General features: G+C 39.4%; 1 protein-coding gene and 1 non-coding gene across 6 annotated transcripts in view; one reads left to right on the top strand and one right to left on the bottom strand.

The window, feature by feature from the left end:
- MAMDC2 (MAM domain containing 2) overlaps positions 1–13653 on the top strand; it is a 304045-nt gene that overhangs the window by 182230 nt on the left and 108162 nt on the right. The window lies entirely within an intron of this gene.
- LOC120360721 (U6 spliceosomal RNA) lies at positions 12274–12380 on the bottom strand. The gene has a single exon (XR_005577152.1). It is a non-coding gene; the product is annotated as a U6 spliceosomal RNA (small nuclear RNA).

Genomic DNA, 13653 nt, shown 5'->3' with positions numbered 1-13653 from the left:
GAGAATAAGCAGATAAGAAGAGTACTTCTCAAACCTGGCTTGACTATTAGAATCACCTGGGGAGGTGTCTAGGCTTTATTGCAGACCAAGGCCTCCTTCAGCGATTCCATGTCCAGCCCAGGTTGAGAACGTCTGGATTAGAAGGAGAATAGAGCATGTTGGCTCTTGACCTCCATAAAGACTATTTTGCAAGTGATGAATTCTCAGCCAGTGCAAGTGTGGTTACTTACATAGACATGTAGAGTGAATATGCAAGCCAGATCTGCAGACTGGTGAAAACAAATGGAAGGAGCAGGAAATGAGTTTAGAGCAGACAGGATGTGGTATTTGACTGTAGTATTTGAGAAGACCCAAGATTGTCTAAGCAAGGGCTTCCAAACCATCTCTGTTCAGACATCAAGCTTCAGGGGCTCGTGGAAGGCAGGTTGATGAAGAGGAAATAGACTTAATAGACAAAATTGTCCTGGACAACAAATGGCTATATAATTCTATTTGGCCTACCTGGTGATCACGCCCACTCTTCTTTGTTCCGTTAAAAGGTGGATTTCTGTATTCATTTGTGTTTGGAGAAAAAAAGTTTTATATTCATGAATCTAGATCAGATTGTTCATTTTACAGATGTCATGAGGCTTACCTTCATTTAAACTCTTATTTCCAATATGATGCTCCCACCGTCGTAAGTCTTATCTTCTCTATAATGCAACGAAATGAAATGTGTTTACCTCCACAGCTACATTTTCTTTTTCAATGGAATATTGTTGTTCCTACTTGCTTTTATCCTTTATAATAGACATAAAATCCAGAACTTAAAATGTGAAAGTCCAAATCAAAGCAAATATAGATGTGTATCAATACATACATACACACATATGTGTGTATATATATTTACCTGTACTATAGTGAAATTTTCATAGACACTCCTCTCTTCTTGTTTAAATGAAATTGCAATTCATATAATTCTTTTGTTTGACAGAATTGCCTTGCCCAATACATAAGAAAAAATATTCAGCCTTACTGATGGCCGTGTTCTAGCAAAACTGGTAAGATAGTTAGCATCTCTTGTTTGTGAATGAACATATATTTTATGGAAGGAGAATACCTTTTTCATATCAGGTTCACCTGGGGAACTTTCATACCAGGTACACCTTGGGTACAACTGGTGAATTCAGTTACTCATTATCTTCTGATGTCATCACCATCCACATTTATTTTAAATACAAAGACATTTCTATGTTTAGAAGGAATATCTTCCCTACCTGACAAATGATGTAGTGGAAAATGTGTTCTGAGGACTGATCTTTGATAGAACAAACACTGTCTATTGGGTAATGCAGCCTTTTCTTATATTTTCATCCTTCGTTAAATACCATATAAAGTGAAGCTCCGTTTCCAAATATTCTGTGACCTTTCATTGTGGGTTCGTCACTTGGTTTTCTGTTGGTAGTTGCTAAGGTAAACTTCTCTTCTAAAACTGCCACTTGGGTCTGCAGGGTTTAAAGCTACACCCTTTCCAGACCCTATGACAAAGGGTGGAACAAACATCTGTGGTTGTGGTTTCAAATGTTGACAGATTGTTTACACTGGAGATGGCCTCCTGGCACTTGTTTTGCTTTTGCCAGGCTTAATGCTTCTTAATCTTTTAAGACTACGTTTGCAGTATTAGCTATGATATGAGGCTAATTTCCCTGTTGCCAGGGAGAACCAAAATGGCATTCAAGACAGCTAAGCAATGTTGACCTCATGACTTCTCCAAGTATTGCTGATCTCTGCACTTTAGGACTCCTCAGAATTTGAGGCTGATAAAACTATAGCTCTCTTTAACCTAGAAATGTCACACACTGAAACATTTTCTGAATGCTTCCTACAATCTCTGCGTTCCAGAAAGGCAGAGAATTGTGCATTTCAACCATTCTTTGTGTATCCTGACATAATGAGAATTCGTGTTTCAGAAAATATAACAGTGGAGGTATATGTGAAAATAGCAAGTGTGGTGTGAGTTGCCAACAAAGTTACAGCTTTCATTAAATATTATATTTGCTTGAATAACAGTAAATTGAGTAATTGGCATGAAATTCAAACCTAATAGGAGATTTCCATAATAGAAAAGAGTAACTTTTATATGTAACTTTAATGTAACTTTTAATGTTTTAAATGTAACTTTATATATAAACATGATAGAACAAGCCTATCATCAGGAAAGAGTTTACCCATTTATTTAAAAATATAGAAAACGCCTACTAGGAGGCAGGCAGATATGGCATGTGCTCCTATATGCTTAAAATCCTAATGAGGAATACAGACAAGCAGTCAGACAAATAAAAAAGTTACAATGCTGATAGTAAAAAAAAATACTTCAGTAAGACATCTAACCATGTTTGGAGGTAGAGATTAGCAAAGGCTGCCTGGTAAAAGTAGTATCTAAACAGGTCCACCATGTACAGTCGTATAGGTTGCACACTGCACAGTTTTATGTGGTAGATCTGTTCAGCTAAGACCATAATAAAGTACAGAGTGAGCTAAAAAGGAAGTGAGCAGTAGTGGTATGGGATGTATGAGGGAAGGGATATGAAAGAGGGTATCCTAGATAAAGGAAACAGCATGTAGGAAGGCCTGAGACAATAAAGAGCCTGGCACCTTAGCTTAAAGGAGCTAAAAGAAATTATGTAGCTGCCATGTAGGCTGCCAAAAGGGTGTGGTGGATATGTGAGCCAGAACACCAAGGCCATGTAAATTGAGGGAATGGAGACCCTTCTCAGGTGTTTTAGGCTAGGAAATGATGTGATCAGGTTGGCATAATAGAAATAACACTCTGGCTATAGTGTTGAGATTATATTAGAGTGGGGCAAGACTGAAGCACATAGACCTATCAGAAGGGCATTGCAATAATCCAGACAAAAGGTGGTTTTTGAAACTGGATCAGTGGAGGGAACTTGATGAAATGGTCAGCTTTGAGAGAAATTTTCAAAATTAAGTTACCGAGATTGATAGAATTTTTGGAGGAGGAAGATGAAAAAAATAAATACGCTAAGGTTTCTTGATTGGTCACTAGGTAGCTGGGGTTCCATTCACTCAGATTTGGAGGAGCAGGATTTGGGAGAAAGAGAATGAGTTAAAGTGCCAGTGGCATGTCCACGTGGAGAGGCCCAACCGAAAGATACGTGAGACTGAAGTGACAGGGGATCAGGCCAGAGGGATAGACTTGGGAATTACCTCTGTATAAATGAAGCTGGAAGGGATAGGAGAAATCAGTCACTTAGGTAATTTGGATGCCCATAGAGGAATAATTAATAATAGTTTAAATTGGGATTTTTATTTGTTTGTTTGTTTCCTAGTGAAACGTGCAGAGATAGGAAGTCCAAACTGGTTAGAAGACTCAACAATGTGATCAGGAACTCAGCTCCTGCTGTTCTTATACCCCATCCACAGTGGTAGAGTCCATTTTCAGGGTTGCCTGCTAGGGTGAACAATGCTGTCAGTTTCCCTGGAAAACCTATGCTGTTTGCAGAATGTAGGACTTTAAATTTAATTAATCAATTTTTGAGACAGGGTCTTGCTCTGTAGCCTGGGCTGGGCTGCACTGGCACAGTCACAGCTTCCTGCAGCCTCGACCTCCCCAGGCTCAGGTTATTCTCCCACCTCAGCCTCTGAGTAGCTGGAATTACAGGTTCCATGCCTGGCTAATTTGTCTGTTTTCTGTAGAGACGAGGTTTTGCCAGGTTGCCCAAGCTGGTCTTGAACTCTTGGACCCAAACGATTCTCCCACATCTGCCTTCCAAGGTACTGGGATGACAGGCGTGAGCCACCACACCAGACTAGAACTTTGAATGTTAAAACCAAGAAAGGCCCAGGCTAACTAAGATGATTTGTTCATCCTAGTCACCTGCTGACCTTAAGGCGGCCATCGCAACTCCAGCCCACTGCATGCACACTTCAGACAGAAAGAGGGAGGAAGGGAAAGGACAAAAGAAACATACTAGCTGAGTCAGCCCCGTCCTTGAGGAGCTTTCTTGAAAGCCCCATTCAACAACTTTTTCCATCTAGAACTAAGACACTAGCCACCCCAAATGCAAAGGCCATACAGCATTGTCATTCTCTTGGCTGGGCACATTGCCAGCCCCAGTCAAATTGGGGTTCTGTAATGAGGAAGCAGGAGAGAATGGGTTTTAGGGAGGCAATTAGCAGTTACCGCTATGGTGAGAAAGAGTCATCAAAGTAGAGAAGCTAGACCCAGACCCAGTGACGTATTAACAAAGGTAGAGAATACCATGAGAAGACGGAGGAGTAGCAGGTAGAAGGAGGAGCAAAACTATTAAAGAGGGATCAAGGAATCCAGAGGAAACCAACATTTCGAGATCAAGATGTTGATGCTGTTCCCAAGAGATTTTATAAACAGGGATCACCTCTGAGGTAAAAAAAAGGTCACAGTCTTTCTGTAGAAATTCCCGTCACTCCCAAAAAGCCAAACCACCCCAGATATGGTTGGAGTTTCTGAGTCAACTAGGAAGGAAGAAGTTGGATGTGATCTGCCCCATATGGTCTTCTCCTAGGACCAGGCAGATACTGCTAATCAATAGTGACACTATTCAGAGTGTCTCCCCAGGCCTCACTGTTTTCTTCCATGTCTATCCTGAGTGGCATTAAAGAAAAAAACCTTCCCTGGCCTCAAGATCCCCTTATTAGACATCAAGGTCTTGTCCAATTTCACCATATTAAAGTTCTCTGGAGGTTCTGCAGTTGTCAGCAAAGCTCTGCCTTTATTTGTGAGAGGAGCAAATTTTTTCTTATAAGTGAATTTGAAAAGGAAGAAATTTTTCTTTTTGGAGCTAAGTATTGTATAATAATGACAGACACATGATGAATTTCTTGAGCCAAACGACATTGACAAGGAATACCGAGAATACGAAAATTCAACTTCCACGTCAGGAAAAAGGACTTACCACACCCATGATCCCGTGTGTTGGGATAGTTTGGAAGTTTGTACATGGTAATTTTATGCTGCTCTATAAATGCAGGCTTTCCTTTTTCCTTAAGCAAAGCTATATTTCTCCAGTGCAAAAGATCTTTGCTGGTCTAGAGAAGGTTTCATTGTAGATGGAGTTTCTTACCACTTGGGACCAAAATAGGATGACAGCGGCTAGTTGTTGCTTTTCAATTATAGATCATTTTGCCCACCACACTTCAGAAGTGGGACCTGCCTGTAAAGTTGCACTGCAAATCAACCATTCTTAGTACGCTGGCTTCAGGGGAGATTTACATGTAAGCTTATACTGCTTAAGTCTCATTCATCCTTTTATCCATGGAAACTCACCAAAATGCAGGAGTTTCATGTACGTTCATTGAATGAGAATGAAAAGTTCCTCGAATCTGTGTCATATTAGGGGCTTCACATGGCAAGGAGAGGGGAGAAGAGAAGCCATTCCAATCAAAAACATGCACTGAAGAGGCGTATCCCTTGCAAACCTCCATGGGGAAACCCTTTCTAATCCAGCAAGATGATTTGGAAGCCTGATGGACTTGTTTATGTTAAATGATATGAAGTACCCAGTTTTCTGGCAACTGGGGGTTCATATACTTTATGGAAATGGATTATTCACAAGATGTATACATTGTGGTCAGTAACTACTTATTAAGACATTGGACTGAAACTGTGGACTGTGCCTGGTACAAGCCCATAACTAGAGGTTTGCCAGTGCTACCCTTCTGTAGGGTGGCTCTGTAACCCTTCATCTTCACATTGCCCCATTTCCCACCCTTAGGCAGGATTTACCAGTAATATTTGCTAGGGTCCTCTGAGCCCAAGCCTATGGGTCTCTCTGACAGCAGTCAGTAACCTAAGTGCAGTTGCAAATCATCTTATTTTGTGTCTCTTGATTCTAAGTTCCACCACAGATTTGCTAACATCTTTTTAGGGAGTGGGGAGGTGCACTACTATAGATCAATTATAAGACATGCACTGATTTTAGGAATCTTGACATGTTTAAAAGTCTTCTAGATTTGAGACACTGTGGTAGAAAAATGAATAGGATTATTGTCTTATCAGTAGAAATAATATTTATAAGGAAGCCCAAACAAACATCCACATAAATTTATCCACACCTTCAGATTCCCAGTATAAGGAAAAGGAAGAGAAGGTTGTTTTCCTGCTGTAAGAAAATGATATTATGAAAAGGTAAATTAGTAAAGGAGACAGAAAAGGAGGTATTTGGAGACAACCTGGTGCAGGGCAAAAGATCTGACCTCTGTGCCTCAGCTTGGTTTACTAGCTGTTTACTTGAACTGGGGAATTAATTTTTGTCACTGTTTCCTTATTTGTAAAGTGGCAATTCCTACATCATAAGATCATTTGACAGGCTTAAGAGAGAAGAGCATGTGTCAGGAATCTAGTACTCAGAGAACAACAAATGCTGGTGGTTTCTGAATCTTTGTTTCTTACCAGATGTCATGAGCTGAAGTCTTAAAAGTTATGTTCATCTTCATTTTATTAAAAGTATGATTTGCATAATTAGTGATTTATTAAACAACATAGAATAATAGCAAAATTGGAAGCTTCAAACAAGATGAAAATACTTTATGTAAGTCATAAATATTTCTTTTTTTTGTTTGTTTTGTTTTCTTGAATTTTTATTTTTATTTTTTTTTCTTTTTTATTGCATTTTAGGTTTTGGGGTACATGTGAAGAACATGCAAGATTGTTGCATAGGTACACACATGGCAGTGTGGTTTGCTGTCTTCTGTCCCCTCACCTGTATCTGTCATTTCTCCCCAGGTGGGAAGTCATAAATATTTCTGATTTTTTCTTACATATTTTCAGATCAGAACATTATCTGCCAGAAATAATCAGTAGATTTATAAATCATTGTGAATCTGATTGAGGAAAAAAACTCAGATATTAATAGTCCCAAAGATTAAAAAAAAAATTTACATTTAAGGAGTGCTATGTTGTTTATTTCCTAATAACACAATCAACTTTGAGAACCCCATACCCATTGTATTTTCTATACATATTGAGAAATTTGACTTTTTCATTTTTTTGAAAGTCTTTAATATGCAAAGAAAATAACACTCCTTCAAAATGCAAGCTGATGGCTTATACATAATTGAGGATACAGTTCCACAGAGGCATCCTCTCTCCATGATAGGAATCTGTTCTTTGCAGAAACTTTAAGAACAGTTTCTGGATGCTTTGTGTATATTATGTCCAGGCTGCTTTGATCATCTGGTAGATCTCAGAGATGACTGTCCTAGCATAAAAGACATATCCATAGTAATAAAGCAGGCACTAGGGAGAATAGATCTAGCTGCAGGTAGTTGGAAGATCTTCTACACAGAGGGTAGAAGTTGGTGTCAGAAAGGTAGAGCAGGCCGGGCGTGGTGGCTCACTCCTGTAATCCCAGCACTTTGGGAGGCCAAGGAAGGTGGATCACCTGAGGTCAGGAGTTGGAGACCAGCCTAGCCAACATGGTGAAACCCCGTCTCCACTAAAAATACAAAAATTAGTCAGGCATGGTGGTGGGCACCTGTAATCCCAGCTACTTGGGAGGGTGAGGCAGCGGAATCACTTGAACCTGGGAGGTGGAGGTTGCAGTGAGCTGAAATCACACGACTGCACTCCAGCCAGGGTGACAGACAGAGCAAGACTGCAAAAAAAAAAAAAAAAAAAAAAAGAAAAGAAGGGATGAAGGGCAATGGGCAGCAGGTAGAACACAAGGAGGTCCAGTATGAGATGACGAGGTGGGCTAACCATCAGAAGAGGATGCTGATCATTTAACTGGACATAGAAGCACTAACATTTATTAAGAACTTGGCCCTGTGCTAAGTACTTATGTTATCTTATTTAATCTTGTTTAAAATGCTACAAAATTTTAACCTCTCTACTTTACCAATAAAGAAAGTGAGTTTCAGATAGTATAATTAACTTGCCCAAAGTGGCATTGTTTCTATGTGTGTGGCCAGAATTTGAACTAACGTTAAGCTGATGTGACAGCCACACTCAACCATTCCACCATACTGTGTCCACAGCAGGACCTAATCCAGGGAGGCAGACAGTTAAGGTATTCAGAAAATTGAGTGGGAAGATCTTAGCTTGAGTTCAGGAACTGGACTTCAGCCCTGGGAAAGAAGCTGCCAAAAAGAAGCTGTGTCCTTGTCTTATATATGCAAGGAACTAAACGCTAAACAGAAGAGATGTCGGCATTGCTGTCAGACCTGGGTCATAAGATTTCAGCCAGAATCTCATCAGGAGTAAATATGCCGGATTCTACTTGAAATGATGGTTAACCTTGGGTAAGAACCAGAGGAGCTTAGCTGTGAGAAGCGAGACTGCTGAGCATGGTCAGCCAGGATGAGCCTAGCACTAAAAGAACTAAGTTAGATTTCAACATCAAGTGGCCAATTAAAGTGAAAAGAATGAAGGCTGTTCTCATATCAACATTGAAAATGTGCTGCTGGTCTGTTACCTGAACAAATACCTTCTCTGATCCATATTGGGAAAAAAAGTAAGAAGGCAATATACGTTTCTCACTGTCTCTGGAATAACTAAAGGACCCCTGCCTTTGACGATGAGAACAGAAATTAGCCATTAGCATGACAATTTACAAAACATCTTTATATACAGTCATGCACTGCATAATGATGTTTTGGTCAATGATGGGCATATATGATGATGAAACCATATCCCATAACATTATAATGAAACTGAAAATTCCCTGTAGCTTAGTGACATTGTGATGATTCTGATCTTGTATAGACCCTAGGCTAATGTGTGTGTTTGTGTCTTGTTTTTTGTTTTGTTTTGTTTTGCTTTTGTTTGTTTTGTTTTACTTTAAAAGATTTTATTGTGCAGATTTTTTTTTTTTTTTTTGAGACAGCATCTCATTCTGTTGCCCAGGCTGGAGTACGGTTGTGTGAACACAGCTCGTTGCAGCTCAACCTACTGAGCTCAAGCAATCCTCTCACCTCAGCCTCCTGAGTAGCTGTGCCACCATGCCTAGCTAATTTTTTTAATTGCATTTTAGGTTTGGGGGTACATGTGAAGAACATGCAAGATTGTTGCATAGGTACACACATGGCAGTGTTGTTTGCTTCCTTTCTCCCCATCACCTCTATCTGGCATTTCTCCCCATGCTATCTCTCCCCAAGTCCCCACCCCCTGCTGTCCCTCCCCTATTTCCCCCCAACAGACCCCAGTGTGTGATGCTCCCCTCCCTGTGTCCATGTGTTCTCATTGTTCAACACCCGCCTATGAGTGAGAACATGCAGTGTTTGATTTTCTGTTCTTGTGTCAGTTTGCTGAGAATGATGGTTTCCAGATTCATCCATGTCTCTACAAAGGACACGAACTCATCGTTTTTTATGGCTGCGTAGTATTCCATGGTGTATATGTGCCACATTTTCCCTGTCCAGTCTGTCATCGATGGGCATTTGGGTTGGTTCCAAGTCTTTGCTATTGTAAACAGTGCTGCAATGAACATTCGTGTGCATGCGTCCTTACAGTAAAATCATTTATAATCCTTTGGATATATACCCAGTAATGAGATTGCTGGGTCAAATGGAGTTTCTGTTTCTGGGTCCTTGAGGAATTGCCACACTGTCTTCCACAATGGTTGAACTAATTTACACTCCTACCAACAGTGGAAAAGTGTTCGTATTTCTCCACATCCTCTCCAGCATCTGTTGTCTCCAGATTTTTTAATGATCGCCATTCTAACTGGCATGAGATGGTATCTCAACGTGGTTTTGATTTGCATTTCTCTAATGACCAGTGATGATGAGCATTTTTTCATGTTTGTTGGCCTCATATATGTCTTTTGTAAATTGTCTGTTAATATCCTCTGCCCACTTTTGAATAGGCTTGTTTTTTTCTTGTAAATCTGTTTTAGTTCTTTGTAGATTCTGGATATCAGCCCTTCGTCAGATGGGTAGATTGCAAAAAATTTTTTTCCATTCTGTTGGTTTCCAATTAACTCTAATGACTGCTTCTTTTGCTGCACAGAAGCTGTGTAGTTTGATTAGGTCCCATTTGTCTATTTTGGCTTTTGTTGCCAGTGCTTTTGGTGTTTTGATCATGAAGTCCTTGCCTATGTGTATGTCCCGAATGGCTTTGCCTAGATTTTCTTCTAGGGTTTTTATGGTGTTAGGTCTTATGTTTAAGTCTTTAATCCATCTGGAGTTAATTGTAGTGTAAGGTGTCAGGAAGGGGTCCAGTTTCTGCTTTCTCCACATGGCTAGCCAGTTCTGAGTTAGTTTCTGAATTCTGAGTTCTAACTTGATTGCGCTGTGTTCTGAGAGACTCTTAGGATTTCTGTTCTTTTGCATTTGCTGAAGAGTGATTTACTTCCAATTATGTGGTCAATTTTAGAATAGGTGTGATGTGGTGCTGAGAAGAATGTATATTCTGTGGATTTGGGGTAGAGAGTTCTGTAAATGTCTATTAGGTTTGCTTGGTCCAGGTTTGGGTTCAAGGCCTGGATATCCTTGTTGATTTTCTGTCTCGTTGATCAAATCTTGACAGTAGGGTGTTAAAGTCTCCTACTGTTATAGTGTGGGAGTCTAAGTCTCTTTGTAAGTCATTATGAACTTGCTTTATGTAGCTGGGTGCTCCTGTATTGGATGCATATACATTTAGGATCGTTAGCTCTTCTTGTTGCATTGATCCTTTTACCATTATGTAATGTCCTTCTTTGTCTCCTCCGATCTTTGTTGGTTTAAAGCCTATTTTATCAGAGACTAGAATTGCAACCCCTGCTTTTTTTTTCTCTCTCTCTCTCCATTTTCTTGGTAAATCTTTCTCCATCCCTTTATTTTGAGCCTATTTATATCTTTATATGTGAGTTGGGTTTCCTGGATACAGCACACCGATGGGTTTTGGCTTTTTATCCAATTTGCCAGTCTGTGTCTTTTTATTGGGGCATTTGGCCCATTTACATATAGGGTTAATATTGTTATGTGTGAATTTGATCCTGCCATATTGATGCTAGCTGGCTGTTTTGCCCATTAGTTGATGCGGTTTCTTCATTGTGTTGATGCTCTTTACCGTTTGGTATGTTTTTGGAGTGGCTGGTACTGGTTGTTCCTTTCCATGTTTAATGCTTCTTTCAGGAACTCTTGTAAAGCAGGCCTGGTGGTGATGAAACCTCTGAGTAATTGCCTATTTGTAAAGGATTTTATTTCTCCTTTGCTTATGAGGCTTAGTTTAGCTGGATATGAAATTCTAGGTTGAAAGTTCTTTTCTTTAAGAATGTTGAATATATTGCCCCCCACCTCTCCTCTGGCTTGTAGGGCTTCTGCTGAGAGATTAGCTGTGAGTCTGATGGGCTTCCCTTTGTCAGTAACCCGACCTTTCTCTCTGGCTGCCCTTAGCATTTTCTCCTTCACTTCAACCCTGGTAAATCTGATGATTTTGTGCCTTGGGGTTGCTCTTCATGAGGAATATCTTTGTGGTGTTCTCTGTATTTGCTGGACTTGGATAATGGTCTGCCTTGCTAGGTTGAGAAAGTTTTCCTGGATAATATCCTGAAGAGTGTTTTCCAGCTTGGATTCATTCTCTCCGTCACATTCTGGTACACTTAACAAATGTAGATTAGGTCTTTTCACATAGTCCTGTGTGTCTTGGAGGCTTTGCTCATTTCTTTTCACTCTTTTTTCTCTAATTTTGCCTTCTCGTTTTATTTCATTGAGTTGAACTTTGACCTCTGATATCCTTTCTTCTGGTTGGTCAATTCAGCTGTTGAAACTTGTGTATGCTTCACGAAGTTCTTGTGTTTTTTCAGCTCCATCAATTCACTTATATTCCTCTCTAAGCTGTTTATTCTTGTTAGCATTTTGTCAAACCTTTTTTTCAAGGTTCTTAGTTCCTTTGTATTGGGTTAGAACATGTTCTTTTAGCTCAGAGAGGTTTGTTATTACCCACCTTCGGAAGCCTGATTCTGCCAATTCATCAGACTCATTCTCCATCCAGCCTTGTTCCCTTGCTGGTGAGGAGTTGTGATCCCTTGGAGGAGGAGAGGAGTTCTGGTTTTGGGTGTATTCATCCTTTTTGCGCTGGTTTCTTCCCATCTTTGTAGATTTATCTACCTGTCATCTTTGTAGTTGTTGACTTTCAGATGGGGTCTCTGAGTGGACATCCAGTTTGTTGATGATGAAGTTATTTCTTTCTGTTTCTTAGTTTTCCATCTAACAGTCTGGCCTCTCTTCTGTAGGACTGCTGAGGTCCACTCCAGGTCCTGCTTGCCTGGGGATCACCTGCAGTGACTGCAGAATGGTAAGGGTTGCTGAAAAAATATGGAATGCTTCACGAATTTGCATGTCATCCTTGCACAGGGGCCATGCTAATCTTCTCTGTATCATTCCAATTTTAGTATATGTGCTGCCAAAGCGAGCACGCATCTTTGTTTTTAACAAAAAGTTTGAAAAGTCAAAAAAGTTAAAAGATTAAAATAGGAAAAAAACTCATAAGGACATAAGGAAAGAAAATATTTTACATAGTGCTATACAGTGTGTTTGTCTTTTAAGCTAAGAGTTACAAGAGTCAAGTGTTAAAACATTTTTAATTTATAAAGTTATAATAAACTAAGGTTAATTCATTATTGAAGAAAGAAAAATATTTTCTATAAATTGTATATTGAAGTATACAGTGTTTATAAGTCTATAGTAGTATATAGCTATATCTTAGGCCTTCACATTCCCTCTCTGCTGACTCAGTGACTTACCTACACCACTTGCAAGTTAGTGACCTATACAGATGTATCATTTCTTATCTTTTATGCTGTATTTTTACTGTATCTTGTCTCTGTTTAGGTGTGTTTAGATACACAAATAGTTATTATTGTGTTTTTCAATTGCCTATAGTATTCAGTACAGTAATATACTGTTACAGGTTTGTAGCCTAGGAGTAATAGGCTGTCCCATATAGCCTACGTGTGTAGTAGCCTCCACATCTAGGTTCATGAAGCACACTCTATAATACCCACATGATGACAAAATTGCCTAATGATGATTTCTCAGAACCTGTCTTCATTGTTAAGTGATGCATGGCTATACATCATTCTATCAGGTTCTCGCATCAGCCCTATAGATATGAAGTCATATCTCATTTCAGTTTCACAGTCTAAAGTGAGCACAAAAGGTGAAAATTATACACTGTCAAAATTGCTCTTACAAGTTCCTTAAGTTACAAAGTATGGTACACATGGTTTTCTATGTATTATGCCATTTTTATGTATAACATGGCCAATTTTTCTTTCTGCATGGAAGTACATACTTACGTAACAATTAGATGAAATAGATTCCATTTAGTGGTTATTCATGTGAAAAATATATTTCGTGTGTGTGTGTGTGTGTAGTAGTAGTAGTAGTAGTAGTAGTAGCAGTAGCAGTAGTAGTAGTAGTAGTAGTAGTAGTACTAGTGGTTGGATTGTTTTCAGTTGGTTTGTTTTTTTCTAAGTACATTCATTTTCCTCATATTGAATGTATATGTAAAGTAGCTCTCTTCTTTTATTATTCCCATTTTGAAAATAAAGAGACCAGTGATTATATATATGTGTGTGTGTGTGTGTGTGCGCGTGCGCACGCGCACACGCATAAGGTTTTAAAACTAGGTTATAATTTACAAATCCTGAGTAGGGTCCACTGCACTACACAGTCACCCCAGCATGA

This window comes from Saimiri boliviensis, chromosome 2, assembly GCF_048565385.1.
Source record: "Saimiri boliviensis isolate mSaiBol1 chromosome 2, mSaiBol1.pri, whole genome shotgun sequence".
Lineage (NCBI taxonomy): Eukaryota > Metazoa > Chordata > Mammalia > Primates > Cebidae > Saimiri > Saimiri boliviensis.
The sequence above is the reverse complement of the archived record's forward strand: the minus strand, read 5'-3'. Positions and strand labels throughout refer to the sequence as shown.